Source organism: Silene latifolia, unplaced genomic scaffold (genome assembly GCF_048544455.1).
Source record: "Silene latifolia isolate original U9 population unplaced genomic scaffold, ASM4854445v1 scaffold_75, whole genome shotgun sequence".
Lineage (NCBI taxonomy): Eukaryota > Viridiplantae > Streptophyta > Magnoliopsida > Caryophyllales > Caryophyllaceae > Silene > Silene latifolia.
In genome coordinates, this window is record NW_027413661.1 from 1,195,937 (window position 1) to 1,215,796 (window position 19,860).

The 19,860-nt window shown below is 38.9% G+C and overlaps 1 non-coding gene across 1 annotated transcript; it reads left to right on the forward strand.

Moving 5' to 3' along the window:
* Positions 1–19,385: 19,385 nt before the first annotated feature.
* On the forward strand, positions 19,386–19,492 carry LOC141640334 (small nucleolar RNA R71). Its single transcript, XR_012542965.1, has one exon. It is a non-coding gene; the product is annotated as a small nucleolar RNA R71 (small nucleolar RNA).
* The last annotated feature ends 368 nt before the right edge of the window (positions 19,493–19,860 follow it).

Sequence of the window (19,860 nt, forward strand, 5' to 3'; positions counted from 1 at the left end):
TAATAAGCACTAATTTAACAATTAACCGTTTAATCATTAATTCCCGTCTCAAATAATTTATTATTCAATTATCGCATAATTAAATAATAATTTTCGCGCCTCGAGTTCACAACTCGATATCTCTCTAAAATAAATTAATCGACTAACCTTTTAGTCAATTTATTAAGGGACTAATTAAACTGTATCTCATACAATTAATTAGCTTTTGTGTTGGGGCTCGTTCCTTTAGGTGTGACTGAAAGGGATCAGCTGAACACCGCCGTCTCACGACAGTAACGTCAAACCCTAGTCAGCCAACCGTTACCAATATACGTTGATCAGCTGACAAGTATTGCCAATGAAGATCCCATGCATATTCCTTAATGAGATTTAATATGGTCACGCACTATTGTGGAGGACAACTACTACAACAGCAGCTAATCAGCAATGGTCCTCTACGAAACCTCCTCCTATAAACACATATTCATACAATTACCATCTAAACAACATAATACTCCCAAAACTCCCAATTATACCCAATTAGGATTTTAAACAAACTCAATGAAACAGTATAAAAATTATACAAGAATCTTACCCTTGAGGCGACGAACTCAACGGCGTAAAGAACACGATGATCCGACAACCTTAGCCTTTGGGATTTGATAATAACGCGAAGAATGAAACAACGTACTCTTTTCTCTCTTTGAAATGTTTTTTTAAAAGTGAAAAGTGATTAAGAAAGATGACGGAACCCTTAAATATTAATCACGCGTTATTAACAAAACCCGGCTAAAATAACCCGTAAGACCAACTTACTCGATCGAGTAAGTGACTTACTCGATCGAGTGCCCCTTACTCGATCGAGTGTCACACATACTCGATCGAGTACCCATCAGGCAGACTACTGTTTCGTATAAAAACATACTTACTCGACAGAGTAAGCCCCACTCGATAGAGAACCCATATACATAGAAAACCGTAGTATTACAGTCTTCCCTCCTTAAAAAGAACTTCGTCCTCGAAGTTCAACCCATACACAAAAACAAAACAAACTAACTCAAAACACGACACAACAACGCAACTAAAACCCAAAACAAAACTCCCAACCGCAACTCAACCCGACTCAAGGCAACTACTAACTATGCAAAACTAACATACAACCACACCAAAACCTTATGCGACTATCTCCTACCCCCTAAAAGAAACATGGTTACGTCCCCGTAACCATACATACCTGATCAAAAAGAGACGGATACCGCTCCCTCATAGCCTCTTCCGCCTCCCAAGTAGCTTCCTCAACCTCGTGGTTAGACCATAGAACCTTAAGCAACAGTGTTTCCCCGTTCCTAGTTTTCTTAACCTTGCGATCAAGAATCTGTTTTGGCACCTCAAGATAAGACAAGGACTCATCCAACTCTATGTTCTCCACCTCTAGCACATGTGAAAGATCGCTCACATACTTTCGTAACTGAGATACATGGAACACATTATGCACCTTATCCAAAGCCGCTGGTAACGCTAACCAGTAAGCAACCTCACCCACACGATCCAAAATCTCATATGGTCCGATAAACTTCTTGCTCAGCTTCCCTTTCTTACCAAACCTCATAACCCCACGCATAGGAGACACTTTCAAAAGAACCTTGTCCCCAACCTGAAACTCTATGTCACGGCGATGTAAGTCTGCATAACTCTTTTGCCGATCCTGGGCCGCTTTCATCTTTTTTCTGATTAGCTTAACCTGTTCTATCATCTCCTGTACCATCTGTGGTCCTAAAACCACTGCCTCAGCTCTATCATCCCATTAAATCGGACTCCTACACCTCCTCCCATACAAATCCTCGAACTGTGCTATCCCAATACTCGTGTGGTAGTGGTTGTTATAAGAAAACTCAATCATATCCAAGCTATCCTCCCAGCTACCACCAAACTCCATCACACAAGCCCTCAACATGTCCTCCAAGGTCTTGATAGTTCTCTCTGTCTACCCATCTGTCGCAGGATGAAAAGCTGTACTCATCTTCAAAGTAGTTCCCATCAAATCCTGCAACTCTCTCCAGAACCGTGATATGAATCTCGCATCTCTATCTGACACTATATCCTTAGGCACCCCATGCAAACGAACCACATGCTTCTTATAAGCCAAAGCTAACTGTATCTTGGTCCAAGTATCTTTCATCGGAACAAAATGAGCTGACTTGGTCAAACGGTCAACTAATTACCCATATCATGTTGTTACCCTGTTGACTCCTCGGCAAACTCACTATAAAGTCCATAGAGATAGACTCCCATTTCCACTCAGGTACCTCAAGAGACTGAATCTTACCTTGTGGTCGTCGCTGCTCTCCGTTAATCCTCTGACATGTCGAACATCGAGCCACAAACTCAGCTGTTTCCTTCTTCATCCCAGGCCACCAGAAAGTTTTCTTCAAATCTTTATACAACTTGTCATCACCTGGATGTACTGAATATGGTGTGCAATGAGCCTCTGTCATGATCATCTTTTTCAACTCCTCATCATTAGGAACACACCACCTGCCATCAAATCTCACACTGCCATCTAAATGAATAGAGACCCGAGACACTGTCCCTTTCTCTACTCTAGCTCTCCACTAAGTGCCTTACCAGGACCACCCAATGCATGTGAATGCAACCATCTCGGTTACCCGAGGCAATGTATATCAAATAAACAATAAAGAAACGTACTTTATTAATTAAATTTAAAGTGATACATGTCCAATACCAAAACTGTTAAAGAAAATACAACTGTTTCCTAAAAATGTCAAACCAACTAAAGTAAATAAATGTTTAACGACACAACGGAAGACTTCTAGACAGCTCGTGATGACTCAACCCAGCTATCCATCCGCGTCCATCTCATACCTGTTCAATAACTGCTCACCACCCCCGAATGGATCACCACAGTTTTTAAAACATTTAAACGGGGTCAGTTACTGATTACACAAAAACAATACAACAGAAACAATACAACAATCACTCAATCTCCATCATAACTCCATACACCTGACTACACCTGCCAGAATACCCATCTCAAAAAGTGTTCCACACTGCCAGTGGGGGACCGCAGCCGTTCCCACCTAAGCCCTGCTCAACTCATCAGAGCGATAACCCATGTTCCTTAATGTGCACATCCCCTCTGTGGCGGCTTCTACAGAGGGCAAATCAAGGACGTGAAGCCACTCCCGTAAGCGACTCCACTCAGCCGAGGATGCACCTCGAGTACCACAGACAAACAATCACAACCAACTACATTATACAACAACAATCACCAATTACCAATTCCAATACGATATGAACCAACAACAATAAACAACCATCAACAACATCATGTAATAAATAACCGCGTAGGGAAACCCTACCTGGAATAAGCAACCACGAGACCGTCACAAGCAGCTAATCAGTAATGCTCCTCTATGAAACCTCCTCTTATAAACACATAGTCATACAATTACCATCTAAACAACATAATACTCCCAAAACCCCCAATTCTACCCAATTAGGATTTTAAACAAACTCAATGAAACAGTATAAAGATTATACAAAAATCTTACCCTTGACGCGAAGAACTCAACGGCGTAAAGAACACGACGATACGACAACCTTAGCCTTTGGGATTTGATAATAGCGTGAAGAATGAAACAACGTACTCTTTTCTCTCTTTGAAAGGTTTTTAGAAAAGTGAAAAGTGATTAAGAAAGATGACGGAACCCTTAAATACTAATCACGCGTTATTAAAAAAACCCGGCTAAAATAACCCGTAAGACCAACTTACTCGATCGAGTGCCCCTTACACGATCGAGTGTCACACGTACTCGATCGAGTACCCATCAGGCAGACTAATTTTTCGTATAAAAACATACTTACTCGAAAAAGTAAGCCCCACTCGATAGAGTACCCATAGACATAGAAAACCGTAGTATTACATTAAATTCCATATAAATGGTGTTTGTGAGGATTTTTGAGATAAGGGAGAGAGTTTGGAGAGATAAGGAAGAAGATAAAATAAATGGGGATAAGGGGATAAGATTTCCTTATCCCATGTTCTGATTCAGTGCCACTCGATCGAGTGACGAGTCCACTTGGTCGAGTGTCACTCACCCGGTCGAGTGTCGAGTCCACTCGGTCGAGTGACCTTCACTCGGTCGAGTACAACGCAGTTCTCAGCAATGACCAGTTTTCGTACAGTCATATCTCACTCGTTTTTTGGTCATTTTGGGCGTGTGATCTACCGTTGGAATTGTAAGAGAACACGCTATCACCTCAAATTGGAATCACATCAATAACACGTCTAGATCTCAAGTTATGACAGTTTTAAGACGACCCTTCTATAGGCGGACATTATAACAACTCCACTAAGTCTAGTATAGGTTATGCTCGGTCCACTTTATAGTTACACTTCACTCACGTTTGGCCTTTCATCTAGCACAAGGTCTTATCACGCATCCCAAGGTTCCTTTGCGGGTCCCAAATATCAGGGTATTACAATCTTCCCCCCTTAAAATGAACTTCGTCCCCGAAGTTTGCCTCACTCCCTCTTTTCACAACTATTCCTCAAGCTTCCCTTACGTCTCATTACCGGTTATGAAGCACTCTCTCGCCATTACCATTGTCCTTTACTCTTATCGTAAATTCCATCAAGATCTTATTTTTATCATCACTCTTATTAACCACACATGTCTATCGTACTTATCCCAAGGTTCTTTACTCAATTCTCATTACTTCCACTCATTCCGTACTTTCTCTTTCCTTAATTTCCGAATTATTACATCCACTCCCCCTAAAAGATAACTTCGTCCCGAAGTTCAATTGTCAAGCCTCATAATGTGTTCTCCTAATGTTCATTACCAACTTCCAAGAAATTTTCCAGGTTCAACACTCTCTCTTACTCATTGCAAATCCGTAATTAAATCACATATAGTCATAATGTCATCGATCTAATCCCACTCGACGAGCTTCCCAAACGTCAAAACACAAGGACCAGCCCACGATTCGAAACTAGAATCCTATAATAACTCCCAACTCATGTTGGTTATATGAATACGTATCTATCACGGGGTATAACTCGATTATTATCATATATCTACGTCACGTCAAATCTCATGCACTTACATGTATGCACATCAATCACGAATATGAGGACTCCATGAAACAATCAAATAATGCAAAATTTCAGGTTATGTGACTCAACCATGTTCAATGTTTCCATTTCCGGATACCATGCCATGCATACACCGCGGCAAATTCCCCACATGATCACACATGTTTTTCCACACTCGTTCCCATCCATCCGCAATACTTCCATTACTAGCATCATGAGACTCTGATTACGCATTCAAGATTACTATACGACACACACATCACGAGAAAACTCACATAATACGGACATTGTTATCATACCAAAATGAATTCACAGCAAATAACGTGTACCACACACAATCGTCACATCATTCTTGTCATCCAATTACACATGTCAATTAACGACTTTCATTTAATTTTTACTCTTAAATAGCAAAAGCCACATAACGTAAACAATTTACAAGGTCTCATCCATATGGGGTCAACATGTTCATCCGACACAAACTAACTATTATAAATCGTGAAATAAGGGTATACACCCAATATTAGATCGAGTATTGACAAAATAAAGGTCAAATAAGACCACTCGGTCGAGTGTAGGAGGCCACTCGATCGAGTGCACGGCGCACTCGATCGAGTGTCACCTGGGCAGAATGTTTTCGTTCTCAAACTCGTTTTCAAGCTTTTCTATTTCATCACTCAAATGCTAATAGACTCTCTTGGTAATTAATACACCATCAAACAACTAAATTTGAAGCTACTCTTGGCCTATGGCCATCATTCCTACACAATTGAGATAAAATATCCGAGACATACTACCGACACAAACATACTATTTCATGGACACGGCCTAACCACTCATTATTCTCAAGGAATAATAACATCATTACTCAATTAAACACTAGAACAAGGTCACGATGTACACTGTGGGCGTTCCACCTGACGATTGGGAGGCAACTTTACAAACAACATCTATACTACCGCTCATAGGCCGAAACCTCACTCAACTACTTTCACACTTCATGCATACACACTTAGCTTAAGCGGCCATACTATATAACACAAGTTTAATGATGCTTGATTTTGTACTTGGCCAACAACTGTTTGGCTTCAGCAGTGTGATCTGTTGTCACTGATTATCTTATGTGGGCACCCATATCGACAGACGATATTGGTTTGTATGAACTTAGCCACATGCTTGGATGTTAGGACAGTATATGACGCTGCTTCTACCCATTTTGTGAAGTAATCGATGGTTACTAAAATAAAACAATGACCACTCGTCCCGGCTGGAGTGATCTTCCCGATGATGTCAATTCCCCAAGTAGAAAAGGCCAAGGAGATGTCATCGTGTATAGTAGAGAAGGTGGGACATCTTGTACATTCCCGAAGATCTGGCAATACCTTACGTATTTAATGCAATTTGTCTCCATCGTCGTCCAATAATATCCTAGACGCATGATTTTCTTTGCCATCATTGGTCCACCCATATGAGGACCGCATTATCCATCATGGACTTCTTCCATAACTTTCTTTGCTTTTGAATGATCAAGGCAAAGCAAAATGACGTCTTGTGGCGTTCTCTTGTATAACTCCCCTTGATTTAGGACATATTGAGATGCTAAAAGACGAATCGCTCGTTGTCCCTTCTTATCTATATCGGGTGGGTATTCGCCGTTGAGCTTGTAATTCAAAATGACTTGATACCAAGGCTCCTCCTGATTTTCGTTTTCATCGGTAAGAAAATGCACATAAGCTGGTTCGAACCGTCGTTCAATGCACAGTGGCATTTCTATCATGCCGTCGGGCATGTTGATCAAGGATGCAAGTTTCGCAAGAGCGTCTGCAAACTGATTTTGTTCTCGAGGTAGATTCAAGTAGACTACTTGGTCGAAGAATTGACCCACTTGATCTATTCTGGCTTAATATGGTGCAAGACTTTCACTCTGGATTTTCCAAGATCCAGTGATTTGATTAATGATTAAAGACGAGTCGTCGTGGACTCGAAGTCTTTTGATACCTAAACTAACTGCTGCTTGTAAACCGATGAGGCAGGCCTCATATTCCGCCGCATTATTGGTTACCTTGATGTGTCCATTTTATATATGATGTTACCCCTTATTTTAGCTCGGTTTTGATTGAATATCAAACTTTTATTAGTGTAATTGTGAGCTAATTCCATGTTCTAGTGTCTTTGCTTGTTTTTATTCTATTTTGTAGGAAATGTTGCTTTTATATCTTTTTCCTGTCAAATGTGCAAGCACTGCAAGATCACGAGGCTAAAAGAAACAAGACATGCAAAAGGAAGGGCATCTTGGAGAAAATCGATTGAAAGAATTCCGAGCATGAAGAAATGTGAGCATGGGTTGATACAATTGAAGAAATGGAAATCAAGCCCAAACAAAAGTCCAAATGGCCAAGTCAAGCAAGTGGAAGAGTCAAGCTTAGAGATGCTCTTAGGATGCCCAAATATGCAATTAACCGGGTGAATTAAGGGGCATTAATCATGAACTTTGGATCCCCTTTGCATTTAATCAAGAGTTTAAGGAGATAAACCGGAAAACTCACTACCTCGATCGAGTTGGCATGTCCCCGATCGGGGTTGCCTGGTCCATGATTATTTATGTTTCGCCCCTATTTTACTATAAATAGGAGCCTTAATCCGTCATTAGGGGATATCTATTTTACATCTTTTTACACTCTATTATATTCTTAGCAACACAAATTCTCTTAAGTTTCATATTAGTTTACATTTTGTTAAACAATTTACATTAAGCATTTGGTTCTTTATAATACAAGTTCTTATTGAAGTTATTTGGGTTTCATATTGTGTTCTTATTATTCAAGCTTCAAGTTCTCTTGTTATGGTATTTACATTTCTTGTTTAATTCGTTATTTCAATCATCATTATCGTTATTTCATAGTTTACATTCCTATTATTAGCATTAGCATTATTAGTTTGTTTTACATTTTATTATCAACTTATTATCACTATTAGTTTATTTCATAGTATTTCTATTTACATTTCTCATTATAATCATTTCACTATTCATTTATTATCATATTAGTTGTTTAATTTATGTTGTCATCATTTAGTATAATTCTGGTTCTTATAATTTCATTTAGTTATAATTACATTGTTATCATGTTCATCATTTCATACATTGTTATTAGTTTTATTTCTATCATGAGTGAGTAGTTTCATATGTCTAGGAATTAGGGAAGCCATGCATAAATAGTTCTTGTAATTGTTAGAATTAGGATACTATAATATCAATAAATCATTTCTATCACATGTTTGCCTGGTTTTGATTAATCTTTGTTTAGTGACCATAAGCATTAATTAAGTTTGTTAATTCATTCCATAAGTCAAGAGGCACAGAATTGAATTAGACTAAACATGTGTTAGTATACCGACCTAGTCATAACGAGAGTTCTATAGGACCCGATCTATGGTGACAATAAGGCCGAGAGGTGGTTGTCACGAGACCTAAACAATTGTTATTATTAAGAATTCCTAGTTTTGGCATGAATACTTACGTATTTGCATGTGTGACCCGACTCCCCTAGACTCCTTTATCATATATTATTTACATCATTTTATTTGCAAGTCTCAAACCAAACCAACCAACCAATTAAAACCGACCTAGATAGAATATTATTCATAGCATTTCATAACGCAATTCCCGTCTCCTTGTGTTCGACCCCTATTACTACATTTATTCGTGTCTAGGGAAATTTATCTTTGATTAGGTGTGCGACAAGCCTATCATACCTCGAAGTCGAGTTTAACAGAAATTGGTGTATGCTCGCCTTCAGGAGAAATGAGCAACACTCTTATATCATACCCTCTTAGGTTGGAAGCTCCATCAATGTAGAGATCCCATGATTCTCCATTGGTGTGTAGAATATCTTCATCCGAAAATGATCATGTATCTATTACTTGGGTATCATTAATGGGATTGTCTGCGAAGAATTTGGCTACTGCTCGTGCCTTAATGACCTTTAGAGGTACGTATTTGAGATCGAACTCTGAGATCTTCAAAGTCCATCTTGCCAAACATCCATTTAAGACAGGGTTTTCAAAAATGTATTTGACAGGGTCCATTTTTGAGTAGACCTTGATGGAATAGCTAAGCATATAATGGCATAGCTTCTTGGTTGCCCACACAAGAGCAAGGCATGTCTTCTAGAGTGGTGTATACTTAGTCTCATATTCCAAAAACTTCTTGCTAAGGTAGTAGATAGCCGTTTCTTCTTTCCCGACGACTTGTGCGAGCATAGACCCCATGGCTGTTTCTGTGACTGTGAGGTACAAAGACATAGGTTGATCTTTCTACGGTGGCATTAAAACAGGTGGCTTGGCCAACATCTCCTTGATTCTGTCAAATGCCTTTTGACAATCGTCGTCCTACATGATGTGGTCCATTTTCTTGAGCTTTTTGAATATGGGTTCGCAGATCATAGTGAGCTTCGAAATGAAACGACTTATGTACTGTACCTTGCCCAGGAACTCTCGAACTTCCTTTTCTGTCTGCGGCTGTGGCATCTCGATTAGAGCCTTGATCTTCGATGGATCAATATCTATTCCCCTCTTACTGACTACATATCCCAATAGCATGTCGGATGTGACTCCGAATGCGCATTTATGAGGATTAAGTCTTATGCTGTACTTGCGCAATCTGAGAAAGAACTTGCGAAGGTTAGCGATGTGATTTTGCCTATCCTTGGATTTGACGATCATGTCATCTACATATACCTCTACTTCTTTGTGCATCATGTCATGCAACATGGTAGTCGCGATGCGTTGATATGTCGCTCCAGCATTGATTAATCCAAACGGCATAACGGTGTAGCAATAGGTACCCCACTGAGTGACAAACGCCGTTTTATGCATATCTTCTTTAGCCATTTTGATTTTTGATTATATCCCACATATCCATCCATAAAAGAGAGGAGTGCGTGCTCCGCTGTATTATCCACTAGTATGTCAATGTGTGGGAGTGAGAAATCGTGTTTTGGACTGGCCTTGTTTAGATCTCTGAAATCAACACAACCCCGAATTCTCCCATCCTTTTTTGCATACAGGGACTATGTTAGCCACCCAGTCTGAGTACTCGGAAACTTTGATGAACCCGAATTTGAATTGCTTGTCCACCTCCTCCTTAATCTTGAGAACCCATTCTGTTCTCATTCGGCAAAGCTTCTGCTTTACGGGTTTAAATCTCGGCTAAATTAGGATTCGATGTTCTGCAATGTCCCTGTCTATTCTTGGCATATCCTTGTAGGACCAAGCAAAAACGTCTTTGAATTCGTGAAAAATGACGATTAAGCGAGCTCTTTATTTGGGTCTAGGGTTGTCCCTATCCTAAGTTCTTGGGGTTCTAAATCTGTCCCTATGTTAATATGTTCAGCGTTCTCTATAATTGGTGCCCCTTTCCCCTCCTCTAGTATTTCTTTAATTATGTGATAAGGTAGTTCGATTAAGTCTGGGTCAGGATCATCCTCAGTATCATCGTAAACAAAATTGCAATCAAGATAACACGAAGAGTAAGCAGAATCAGATTTATTCATATTAATGTTTGAAAATAGCTGAAACAAATAAGCCATCTGCATGGTAGTCAGTGGCGGTAAAGGGATAGTGGCTGGGGCATTCCCCGAGCTACTGTTAATAGAAAATGCTAAACTAGGAGAGACGATGGGATGAGGAGTGACAACAGGAGGAGACTCTCTAACGACTTCCCTAGACTTGGACTCAGTTTCTAACTCCGAGTCTAACTCAGATTCGAATTTGTCATCTTCTGGTTCTCCTTTGAACATCTTTGCTTCTCCAGTTATGAGCTTCAAGAGCCTTCCTTGGTTATTGGTCCATTTAATTAATTTTCTCCATCCTTTCTACTGATTGGCTGGGTTTGCATCTGTGATGAGCGCTGCGGGGTTGAAATGGTCATCCCAAAGTATCATGGTAATAATCTCATCTTGGGCCGCCTTAACGAATCGATCTTCTCCGAATAAAAGGCTAACAACTTGTTCATCGACACAAGGTGTCAGACGATTTTTTACGGTAAGAACTGTTTCTTGAGGAATGAAATAGCAATCATGGAATACTTTAATTCCAGCTAGCTTGGTTCCTTTGAACATCCAAGGTTCAGAAAACCCGTGAAAAGATTCATGGTCCCCTTCCTGGACGAAGTACCCATTTAGTGTAGGGGTGATATGGTCGCATTTAGATTCCTCGATGCTTGAGATCGTGAACTTGAGCGAGCATTTCGAAAGCTTCTGATATTGTAAGTTCGTATCCCAATCCTAATGGTATCTTGTGGGAGTGGCCTTCTTTAAATGGTGGGAAGGTGTTGCTCCGAATAGGGTTTAGTGGCATTCCTGGGAAATATGCCTGGGATTTGAGTATGTGGTTGACCACTCGGTTAGAGTATGGGTTAAAGTATATAGGATCCAAATCGCTTTCTATAAGATTGATGATCTGAAATCCTCTTATCTCGTGCGCCGGATCTGATTCGACTTGATTGCTAGACATTTTCTCGATTACTGCTTTGATAGGTGATGAAGTGATCGTCACTATCCATCCATCTAAAGGGATTTTGATCTTTTGATGAAGCGTGGATGTCACGGCTTTGGAAGCGTGAATCCATGGTCTTCCTAGAAGTATGTTAAAGGATGCCTCGATGTCCACTATCTGGAAATTGACCTTTCTTTCGATTGGTCCAGTGGCTATAGTAAGAGTGATGAGACCTATCACTTTGTGTCGCGTCCCATCGTATGCGCGAACACCGTACCTTGATTAGTTGGGGTCCAATCTGACTCTTTCACGCCTAGCTTGTAAGTTGTTTTCAGTGGTATGACGTTGACTGCGGAGCCATCATCTACTAGTGTCATGGGTACATTCTTTTTGAGACATGTGACCGTGATGTACAAGGCTAGATTGTGAGTGATGCCAAAAGGAGGCAAATCTTCATCTGAGAAAGTAACTGGGTTACTCAGCTTGGTTGAGTCCTGGAGGACTAGGTTGACCACCTCGTCTGGAGTAGAGTCGTGTGCTACGTTGAGTTTAGCCAGTGCTTGTAGCAAAGCTTGGCGATGTAGAAATGAGCTAGCAACTAGGTGCCAGACTGAAAGATCAGCCTTTGTCTTCTGTAGTTGTTTCATTAGATTGTCAGTGATCGAATCTTCATTGTTCTCTGGTGGAGATGTCACTTTCCCATTAGTGGCTGAACTATTTGTTTGCACTGAAGTGACATTTTGATATGGGCGATCAGATCGAGTAAGATGATCTATGTTAAGATCCTCCACATTTTTGACCAAGGGATTCTCTTTGAGGTAAACATCTTCGTCATCGTCGGCCCAAACGTCATTGATAGTGTTGAGCTCCTTCAAGAAAAGGATTTCGGATTCCAGATGGATAATCTGTTGAACCAAATCGTCAACTACCATGATGACTTCTTGCGTTGTAGATTCGTAGGACACGGTGATGGCCATTTGCGTGGCTCCTGGAGTTGAGACGTTTGTGTTAGGTTTATTTACCTCTAATTAGACTCCTCTAATAGTGAACTAATTAACTTCTTAATTATTTGTTCTTTAGATCTAGTGCGTGTATAAGAAAATAAAAGATTTATGAGAAAAACAATGTCTCTTACATTGTAAGATGGTTCGAAATATGGGGCACAAGTAAGGTCACCTTCCTTCACTTGTTCTTGAGCTTAATGTGTTGGATGATCCTCCAAAGACTCCAAGTATAGAAGCCACTCCTTAGATTGCACCCAAGACTTACCCTTAAACTAGTATACTAATTAACTAGATTATTATACTAGTACCCTTAAAATTAATTCTAATATTATCACTATTACTACACTAGTAATCTTTTCATGATATTAGAATGGATGAACAATAGCTTGTGTATCTAAAAACTTGTTTTAGAAAGATATGGGAGAGAAGGAGTATATTTTCATGTGTGAGATGTGAATGAATGAGTAAGTAGTAAAATGAGAACAAAATTCTAATAAAGAGAAGGAGGGATAACCGGTGGGGGCAAGGGGAAGGTGCCAAAAATTGGCATCTTACTTTTACTTTTGGTCTTCTCAAAATATTAGGTGTGTAAGCTAGTATGCACTAGCTATGATGATGTTCTATTTTATCACATAAAATAATGTCATCCTCACACCCTTAATACTCCCTCCATTCGGTCCATATGTCATAAAATGGACTACAATTTTATTTTGTCAATTTGTCATTTGTCACACAATATGTCACATGTAGCATGTTACATGTTATTAATTAATTTAATACATATTTATCATATAAATATCATTTTACAAATTAATTAAATTACATACAACAAATTGACTAGTGATACTTGATCATATAAATAAAATGGGTCATATAATTATAATTCACAACATCTTGTAATTATAATTAACCATTCATTCTTATCTCTATCGTTTCTAAACAATAAGAAATTTTAGTAATAAAGCATTTTTATTACCAAAATAAATCTTATTTAATCCCATTACAATAAGATATCAATATTCTCTCTCACAAGTAAATTGCTCAATTTTAAGGAATTGATTACCTTGTATCGTCATATAATTAATCAATTTATCCATTAAGGGAATTGTCCTTTAGGTGTGACCTTAAGGGATCAACTGACCACCACCGTCATACGACAGTAATGTCAAACTCTAGTCAGCCAATCATTACCGATTAATGACGATCAGTTGATTATATAATAAATCATCCCTCACGCATTCTTAATATGAGATTTAATTATGATATTAAATCATGTGATCACACTATTATTGAGGACACATTTTCCAACAGTTTGACCTTCGCAAGGATAACACGACATCTTCTAGTGCAGCAACCTGTTTATGATAGGGCTGGTTTCAGTCGTTGGCCTATCAAAATAAATTCTAAATTACTACTAACTGGTACCTCGCGGCAAGAAAGGGTCGAATCCACGGGAAGGCGAGTTAATTAATCTAATTTGTTTATATTTTAGTTCGTCTTAAAGATAACAATTTTATGGGGTTTTGTTTGTTTGATTTCTAAACTGATTGCAATAAAGTAAAAGACAAATTCGACAATATTAAAGAGTCCAGGGATTGGGTTCACTAGGTAGTCATCCAAGGGTAAGATTTAATTCATTGATTGAGCAATTTATATTGTTGAAAGTCATACGATCGATCGATTCTAATATGTCTTTTTAGATCTAAACTTAACATGCGATCGCTATTATTAAGTAAGTCTAATTTAATTATCGTAGCCTATACTAGTGTTAACCCTGCCGGTGAAAATCCTAGTTTGCAAGACTAATTAACCAATTCTGGTCAGTAATTAATTAACTAGATGTAAGACAACAATTGAACAAAATCAAAAGCAATTTAACAATCAATCCATTAATTAACCCTTTTCTAACAACCTAGATCCCCTTTCACCCTAGAATATGAAATTAGCAACGCATACTAACGGTAATAACAACAATAATATGAATGAAAGACATAATTGCACACATAAAAGATGAACAATAACAATTGAGTAAATATTGAGGAAAGATTAATAATAATACCGTAATAGAGGAATGCTTAGATTCGAAAGTAAGAACAATAAACTAAACTCAGAGTTTTAGAGAGTTTTCTAGGGTAAATTGTACGTAGCTAGGTAAAATAAAGCGTAAATAAACATAGGGTATGAATTGGGTATTTATCGTAAAACACAACCGACTTATGGAAATTGCAGAAAATACCCCAGCTCGATGTGTACTCGATCGAGCCTGGGTGTACTAGATCGAGTACACTACTTCCTCGATCGAGCCTCGTCAGGATTGATCGAGTATCCTCCTTTTTTAGCTCTTTTCTTCGTGTTGTCTTCTTTACTTCTCTTCCTTTATTCTTCTAGATTCCCATGCCATGCTTCGTGTATTCCTTCATGCCCACTCCGCGATGCCCATTTCATTCCTTTGCTCCTCAAATGCATCATTCCTGCATTAAACATCAAATAGCGGAAGTAACAACATTCTAACATAAAAGGTATATAATTAATATAAATTAGCACGAAAACCGTATCAAAAGTAATTAAGGGGAGGCATAAATATGTATATAATATGACTCATCAAACTCCCCCAAACCATCTTTTTGCTTGTCCTCAAGCAAAGCATCACACATTACATAAGGCAATCATACACATTGCAAACAAATAACTCAGAGCTAATGTTTGATGCATACAAATCCCAGACTATCCATAATTGTAACAAAGCAATGACCAAAGTGTACCAATAAAAAAAATTCAAAGGCACGGGTAATAGAAAACGCAGCTCAAGTATCATGTCACCATACTATAGACAAATGCCAAATACCTTTCGATCTTGCAAGACAAATTAGTCGGATTCTCGCGGATTCACTCATTCACTCATATGTATGGGTGATTTATATGTGAAGATAGAAAGAAATAGAAACACTCACTCAACTTATGAAACATGCATGCAATCTAATGTGATAGAAATTTCTCCAACTAATACGCATTCACAATAAAGATAAAAGTACATGTATCAAGGACAATAGGGTGGCAAATGGGCAAATGGTATAGAAGTGGTTTGTGCCAAGGCACGTATGGATAGGTGAGGCTAAGACGGTAATCGCAGCACTAAACCAAAAACCAAATCTATGATAACAAGCATAAACTATCCCAACTAGAGAAATCATCTCAACTTTGACAACACAACTTTGACAACACATGAGAGACTATGAATTACTCTCCACAAATGCATTAGACTCTAGCACACCCCTTATATTCTCTTAACAAAATCAAATGAAGCAATCTCTTTTTTTTTCGACATCTTTTTTTTTTTCTATTCTTTTTTTTTCGGTCCTTTTTTTTTCTTCGGCTTCATATTTTTTTTCTTCTTTTCCATCATAAGAGATTAACACAATTGCTACAAAAATTTAAGCTACTATCCACATGAAATAAAAGTTCAATCCCAACCAAAGTAGCAACAATAGACATGAAACTCAAGCAATTGCGACTGTTCCGAAAAGGTCGGCAAATTCTAGATTGTAGCTATGAAAGTAGGATATGAAATGGCTACAAGGATTCAAACGGGCTAACAAAAAGGATAATGTATAGCTTATTTGAACGGTAAGAATCGCCTTTCCTCATGTACTTAATCATATGAACGCGCAAAAAGTTAAGAAACTAATGTCACACTTATGCAGTTTGATATTACACATTCCACAAGGAGAAACCACACTCAAGCCTATTTGACAAATGAGACCAGTTTATTGATGTTCCTGGCCTAGTAAGCTCTATAGACCTCAGAATTTAAGTAGTTTACCAACATAATATTGTCAAATTTACTTAGCATAAGGCATATTATTACGGTCAAGACTTGAGTTATGAGCTTTGTTTTCAAAAATAACGGGTCAAACAATGTACATGGGTAACTGTATTGGGATTCAAATGCAAAAACAATGCAAATTATCATCATTGATATTCAATTCACCAAGACTCTGCCTAAAACAAAGGAAATAACATATTTTTGGATTTTAATTTTTTTTTTTAATTTTTATGGCTTTTTGATTTAAATGCACAAAACATAAATAAATCACACAACATAATTAAAGACTCCTCCCCCAAACCTAAATGTCACAGTGTTCTCATTGTGACGCCAACAGCATAGCAATCACACATATATCTCTAGCAACCTAAAGGACACATCTAACAAAGGGAATGGAAAGGAAATAGAGATAATACAATAAAAGTAGATACATGGGAAGAGAATACCGAGTAAGAGCGTAGGAGTTCCCCCAAACCAGCTGCAAATATAGGGGAAAAAGACCTACTCCGCAAATCCATCCAAGCCAGCTACGATTTAACCCCAAAAAACAAGGGTACTCGATCGAGCCCATCACCACTCGATCGAGTATTCTTCTGGCGAGCAAATTCCTGCATTTAAAACAAATGCCCATACAAGGCACAATCAATACAACTTAAAGCACATAATAGTCAATAAAAAATTAGTGCGTGTGCTACACACAGACATAAGTAGCACCAATGAATAGTCCAAGCAAAGAAAATAAACGATGGATAAAGTTCTGGCTCATCAAACTCAAAGTCTAATGTAAAATATGAGCAAGTATGTTCATCTCTTTTCAAGTTATCGTCATGAGGAAGGAGATAGGGCACTTCATCCGTCATAGGAGCTTCATCAAAAACTTTGACGGACTCCTCTTTGAAAATCTCGGCCTCCAAGGCATCCAATTCAGCTTCTATATCAACATTGTCATCAAAGCTATAAACTGGCTCAGGATGAGGCTCATCTCCATATATCAACTTCTCTATCTCATCCACTTCCTTGCTCCATGGTCTTAATGCAACAGCAGGGGCGTCAGGCGAATTCCTGTCCAAACATAAAGCAAAGGAATCATGAATAGGAGGATCAATAACATTAAGCATATAACATGGAGCTACTGAGTGGGGACGCTTTAAAGAGTTATCAAGAACAAATTGAATTATGTCATCCCCAACTCTTAGTGTCAAACTACCATCCCTAACATCTATGAGTGCTCCTGCAGTGTGAAGGAACGGTCTACCTAGAATAATAGGGACTTGAGAGTCCTCAGCTATATCCATAACGATAAAGTCAACTGGAATGAAATACTTCCCTACTCTAACCGGCATATCCTCTAAGACACCCATAGGCTTCTTTAAAGATCCGTCAGCCATTTGTAAGGTAATATTAGTAACACGGAGTTGACCCATATTTAACTTTTTGCATATAGAATATGGCATGACACTAACATTAGCCCCTAAATCACAAAGGGTTTGATATACTACCAATATGACAAGGAATAGAAAAACTCCCTCGATCCTTTAGCTTTGGTGGTGAGTTAGCTTGTAATGCGCCCACGCACTCTTGAGTGAATGCCACCGTCTCGACTTCATCAAAAGACCGCTTCTTGGACAAGATCTCTTTCAAAAATTTAGCATATGCCGGCACTTGAGTGACCAATTCAGTAAATGGTACACTTACTTGAAGATTCTTCACTACCTCTATGAACCTCCCGAACTGTTGTTCAAGCTTAGACTTTTGCAATCGGTGTGGAAAAGGTAGTTGAATTTTAATTGGCTCGGCTTCTTTAGCTTTGGTAGTCGGTTTGGAAGCTCCGTCATCAATTAGAGGGTGTACTCGATTGAGTCCAGTGGTCACTCGATCGAGGATCCTATTTTGTTCCAATGTCGTAGCTGAAACACGCGAAAATTTCAATTCTGGGTGGTGTCCTCGATCGAGCCTGGGATGAACTCGATCGAGCACAGGTGATACTTGATCGAGCCCACATGTACTCGATCGAGGAACCATGCTTTTCATCGTTTTTTCGCTTTTCTTCTTATCCCGTGTTTGATCCTTGCTTAAATCTTTCTCGTCATCATTTAGATCAAGATTACCCAATCCCTTAGGATGCATATAAGGAACCTCATCTTCAATAATGGGCACATCCGGACTTTGATAAGTAGTACCGCTCCTCAGTGAAATAGGATTAACTTGTTCATGTGCTTGTTTACCTTGAGGAGGAAGATTGACAGACTGTTTTGAAGGATTTTGAGCCGCCATTTGAGCAACTTGAGTATCCAACATCTTGTTGTGAGCTATTAGTTCGAAAATCTGAGCCGTTTGCTTTAGTTGAATCATCAAACTTTGTTGCAAGAGAGCCTTCATCTCTGCCATCTCATTACTTGGAGCTTGAGGAGGAGGTTGCATCTGTTGAAAACCTCCTTTATTTTGCCTAACAAAATTTCCTTGTGGTTGATTACCACGATTTTGAGGAATGATATAGGCATTTTGCGGTAGGACTTGATCAAATACATTCTGACTCCTTTCACGGAAGAAGTTAGAATATGGAGTACCTTGCTTGAAAGACTGGAAAGCATGAACTTGTTCAATGGTACTCATTTACTTGGCCGCAGTGTGGCCATCTATCCCACATCTCTCACAGGACACCTCTTGTGGAAACATATGAACCGTTTCTTGCTTATTACCCAAAGAATGAGATGTCTTTAATTCAGCTATTTGAGCCGTTAAGGCCTCCAGCTATGCCGCAATAATATTGTCTAAACCATTTCCTCTCTTGCTACCTCTGGGGTTACCATACTCAGAAGTGTGAGTAGCTATCTGATCAATCAACTTCCAAGCATTACCGTCATTAGTATTATCCTGGAATCTCCCATTGGCAGTGGAATCAAGCAAACCTCTGTGATCGTCATACAACCCATTGTAAAAGTGGTTGCAAAGGAACCAAATCTGGAAGCCATGATGAGGGACGGATCAAACTAGCTTTTTGAAACGAACCCATGCCTCATTAAGGTCTTCGGTAGGACCTTCTTTAAAACTTGTAATCTGGCTTCTAAGAGCATTAGTCTTCTGTGGTGGAAAATACCTCTTGTAGAATGCAAGAGCTAGTGAAGTCCAGTTAGTGATTGATTCAGTCTCCATATCTAAATCACGTAGCCATTCTACTGCATCATCTCTCAAAGAGAAAGGAAAAAGAGTCTGTTTGACTTGATCTTGAGTCACCCCAGCAGTCAAAGGAATAGAACAACAATAAGTGACAAATTTCTCCATGTGCTTGGCATGGTCCTCTCCAGCTTTTCCTTCAAATAGATTTCGCTCTACCAAGCTTATATAAGACGGTTTGATCTCAAAGGTCCCTTTATCTGTAGTAGGGAGCTTAACGCCTTTAGGAATGGAATCAATGGTGGATTCGAAATGACTTGCCAAGG